Below are 4,688 nucleotides of genomic sequence, written 5' to 3'. Positions count from 1 at the left end.
CACAGGGTGGTGAATAATTTTGCCATCGACTGCATACAGAGCAGCAAAAATCATTCTCAAGCCGCTTTACACAGCATACGACAATCGACAGACTGGAGTCATTTGTTATCATGGAGAGTAGTCCCGGGAGCTGCGTGGAGTTCGGATCATCCCATAAGCGAAAAATTCGGTAAAGTTTTTTACCCGATCACTGTGTGAAAGGGGCTACTGGCTATTAAACAAAGGGCACTATGGTGAAAATCTACTTTTCAAGCGTTTGGACAGACATATTTGCATGACAGTGTATAGACTGTCATATTGGGCTGAAATAAACACACCCAGTGCTTTATTTTCAAATTTACAACATAAAAACGGTGGACTAATTGAGAGCGGTTTGAGACCGACGCCGCAACTTTACGTAGGAGTGCGGTCCCCCTGCCCACCGAATTGATTGACAGCTGCATATTAACATGTGCCGGTAGTCACGTGTATAATCATATCAGCAAGACAGGACGAGCGCAAAGCAGCCGTGAATAAAATATCTGTTCAGTTCGCTAGGATCATCAATCATCATTAATGTGATCAAGAGTGAGTTTCACAAGTTTAACATGTTTTAAACAGAGCATCCTGTATCCAGCTCACAAAACTGCATCAAATACTGATCGTTAAAGTTATTACTGTAGTATTTCTCACAAACGTTACGTGAGATCTGCTTCCTGAGGCAGCCGAGGGCGGCGACTGAGGCATATTGCTGACAGGCACGTGGGAACGGTGGGCGGGGAGGACTAGCCTTATGGCTCGTTTCCACTGACTGGTATGGTACGGTACGGTTTGGTTTGGTACGGGTCACCTTTATCAAGGTTGCGTTTCCACTAACAAGGGTACCCTTTTGATGGGCGTGGTGTATGACAGAAAGTTTCAGTCGACGTCATTCTCACTCGAGGAAATGTCTATAATAAAGCTGTACGGGTCACTTACATATCATATGAGAAGCTCTTCTCACAACACAGATACTTTATACACATAAATACTTGTGTAGAAATGTTTATTACTAACTTTTCAATGAACATGAGTTGATTATAACTGCAGATCAATGACAGTGCGAAACAGCCTACTGTAACGTCTGTAATTATATTAAATAAATAAATAAATGAACATATATAAACACATACAGCCCCTTACAGTCTCCAGATATGTTACCAACTACAGAAGAACTACATATAGCAGTCATTTCGTCCTGTATTTAGGTTCAAAACAACACAAAATATAGCCCACAGTCAGTGAAAACCTCTCATCTGTGTCTGTAATCTTCAGCAGCACATGTAGCCTCTGTTAGACAGTAATTCCATCATTCCCAGCTCATATTAGTCCAAAATGTGAAGATAATAAGTTAGTTAATCATGGCATTTTGTTCATGTTTGCTGAATAATAATGTGCTGCTTTTTTCCGGCTTCTCCTTTGTTTCTTCGCGCTTCACTCTCCGTTTGTCAGTGTCTGACAGGATCGGGTTTTAAAAGCACGTCAATAATCAAGCGCAGGTTATTATCATCAGCTCAAGAAGTTTGTTATTTCAGATATAATGTTAGACGCGCGCGAGCAACAAAGCGAAACCGCTCGACCCCCTCAGACTGGCTCGTAAAAAACTACGGGGAACAGGGTAAATCTGCTCTTCTTCATGGCTTTGTGGCTGTTTATCAAGATGACAAGGTTTGTTTGAGCCCGGGTCGACCATGGCTCGTTATTATATGCATTTATAATTCCGCTTTAATCTCTCGCTGTGTATTACAAACATGGCGGTTTTTTTGTTTTCATTCAGGCTTGTTGTGTAAGCGAATGACGTATCTCTGTAAACCAATAGCGTTCAGCTGCGCGTGTGGCACCGCCTTTTGGTACCCTTTCTCGTGTTTGGTACCCTTTCGAAAGGGTGCCAAAAAAGTGGTACGGTACGGTTCGGTACGCTTTTTGACAGTGGAAACGGCCATAAAAGCGTACCGTACCGTACCACTCAGTGGAAACAGGCCATTTAAGGCCCAGTACAAAAAAACAGCAACCAAGTTTTATCAGCTATAATATAGACACTTCAGACAGCTATAATAAATAATCTGATGGTTGTTTTGAGCTCAAACTTTACAGACACATTCTGGGGACACCAAAGACTTATATTAAATCTGAAAAAAGGGCTAACCTAGGTGCCCTTTAAACAACATGGTGCATTTAACCCGCTGTAATCTTCACCCTGCCTTTCACCTGTAAACAGAATGTGGTGTAACAGGTGTGTGTGTTGATCTGCATTACACAAAGTTTCTTTTTTATGATCAATAATTTATTAGAATCATGTACCGTGTCAGACAAACACAGCTTCTTTAAAATAAAAACTACATACAAGTAGATGCCATGAAGCCATCCACATGTACAAATGGAGGAAATGCATTACACAGCGTTTCTGAACTCAATTCTATCAGAAGACAGAGTCAGAAACACCTAGACAGCCTCTTTCCCATTTATAATGAATGAGTGTGTGTGTGTGTGTGTGTGTGTGTGTGTGCGTGTGTGTGTGCGTGTGTGTGTGTGCGTGTGTGTGTGTGTGTGTGTGTGTGTGTGTGTGTGTATCAGTCACTCTCACAGATGTTTATTTTTCATCTGTATTTTCTGAGGAATCATTTGAGGTGAATAATGTTTTGAAGCCTCACGGAGAGCTTAATTCCAGCCACAGCATGAGAGAGATGCCCTCGGCCAGAGCGAGTGTGTGTGTGCGTGTGTGTGTGTGTGTGTGTGTCTGTGTATGAGAGGTGAGGAGGTCAGATGTGTTTGATTATATGCTGATGGAGAGCGTCTGACGAGTGATGGAGAGCAGAATGAAGATGTGACGGGGTCGTGACCTCTCGTCTGCTCCTCTAACAGGATTCACACTTCACACACACACGCACACACACACACACACACACACACACACTGAATTCATTCAGTCCAATTGATCATTAGGGAGCGCCACAGCAGAATGAACCGCTAACTATTCCAGCATATTTTTACACAGCGGATGTGCTTTCAGCTGCAACCTAGGACTGGGAAACACCCATACACTCACATTCACACACACTACAGCCAACTTAGTTCATCAATTCCCCTATAGCGCATGTGTTTGGACTGTGGGGGAAACCAGAGCACCTGGAGGAAACCCACACCAACACGGTGCAGACTCCTTACAGAAATGCCAACTGACCCAGCCGGGACTCGAACTAGAGACTTTCTTGCTGTGAGGCCACAGTTTTAACCACCAAATAAGCATTAATGTCTGACCCCACAGTCTACCGCTGCACATATACTTCTTTGTTTTTAAAATAACTTTCTGAGGTAAAGAACATGCAGAGACACTGTCAGGAAAACCTGTTTTGAACCCAGAACCTTCCTTTAAGAGAAGCAGACACACACACACACACACACACACACACACACACACACACACACACACACACAGAGAGTAAAAAGAGTGTTTGTGTGAGCGATGGAGCAACAGTTCTCTGTTAAACAGGCAGAGCTGATAAACACACAGCGGTGTCTGACCTCTTTCATTATCTCTCTCTCTCTCTCTCTCTCTCTCTCTCTCTCGTGCCTTTGACTGAAAGTGCAGGAAGTTCAGTGTCTAAATGCATCAGCGTTCGCAAAGTGAGATTACAGCATCAGACTTCAAAGAAGCCGAGTGTAATCCGCTGCCATTTCAGTAATTAAAAACACGCTCAGGTTTTGAATCTACGTGAGTGTGTGTGTGTGTGTGTGTGTGTGCATGTATCACTAGGTGCATTTTTTATAATCGTTTCTGCAAAAAGTTGAAAGATTTAAATCCTCAAAAACATCCACATTTCTGTGCTTGCTGGCAGACAATCCTGCAGAAGTTTGACATTACAACACATGATGACAACGCAGCACTCGAAAATGATTTAACTAATAAACACAAATATTGTTTAAAATACTTAAAATACTAAATACTTAATATTTGTAAGAATAATTATTATTTATATGATATAACGCAACTAATAATTATACTAACAATAATAATAATACAGTAAAATACTACTACTACTACTACTACTACTACTACTAATAATAATAATAATAATAATACATTAAAATAATAATAATAATAATACATTAAAATAATAATAATAATAATAATAATAATACATTAAAATAATAATAATAATAATAATAATAATAATAACAATAATAATAACAATAATAATAATAATAATAATATATTAAAATAATAATAATAATAATAATACATTAAAATAATAATAATAATAATAATAATAATAATAATAATAATAATAATAATAATACATTAAAATAATAATAATAATAATAATAATAATAATAATAATAATACATTAAAATAATAATAATAATAATAATACATTAAAATAATAATAATAAAAAGAATAATAATACAGTAAAATAATAATAATAATAATAATACATTAAAATAATAATAATAAAAAGAATAATAAAACAGTAAAATAATAATAATAATAATAATACATTAAAATTATAATAATAATAATAATAATACATTAAAATACTAATAATAATAATACATTAAAATAATAATAATAATACATTAAAATAATAATAATAATAGATTAAAATAATATTAATAATAATACATAAAATACTAGTAATAATAATAATAATAATAAAAACAACAACAACAA

General features: G+C 37.0%; 1 protein-coding gene across 1 annotated transcript in view; it reads right to left on the bottom strand.

Moving 5' to 3' along the window:
* The window catches only part of LOC130241176 (dedicator of cytokinesis protein 2), a 298,239-nt gene that overhangs the window by 225,771 nt on the left and 67,780 nt on the right, over positions 1–4,688 (bottom strand). The gene's annotated exons all lie outside the window — the stretch shown is intronic.

This window comes from Danio aesculapii, chromosome 14 (assembly GCF_903798145.1).
Source record: "Danio aesculapii chromosome 14, fDanAes4.1, whole genome shotgun sequence".
Lineage (NCBI taxonomy): Eukaryota > Metazoa > Chordata > Actinopteri > Cypriniformes > Danionidae > Danio > Danio aesculapii.
The sequence above is the reverse complement of the archived record's forward strand: the minus strand, read 5'-3'. Positions and strand labels throughout refer to the sequence as shown.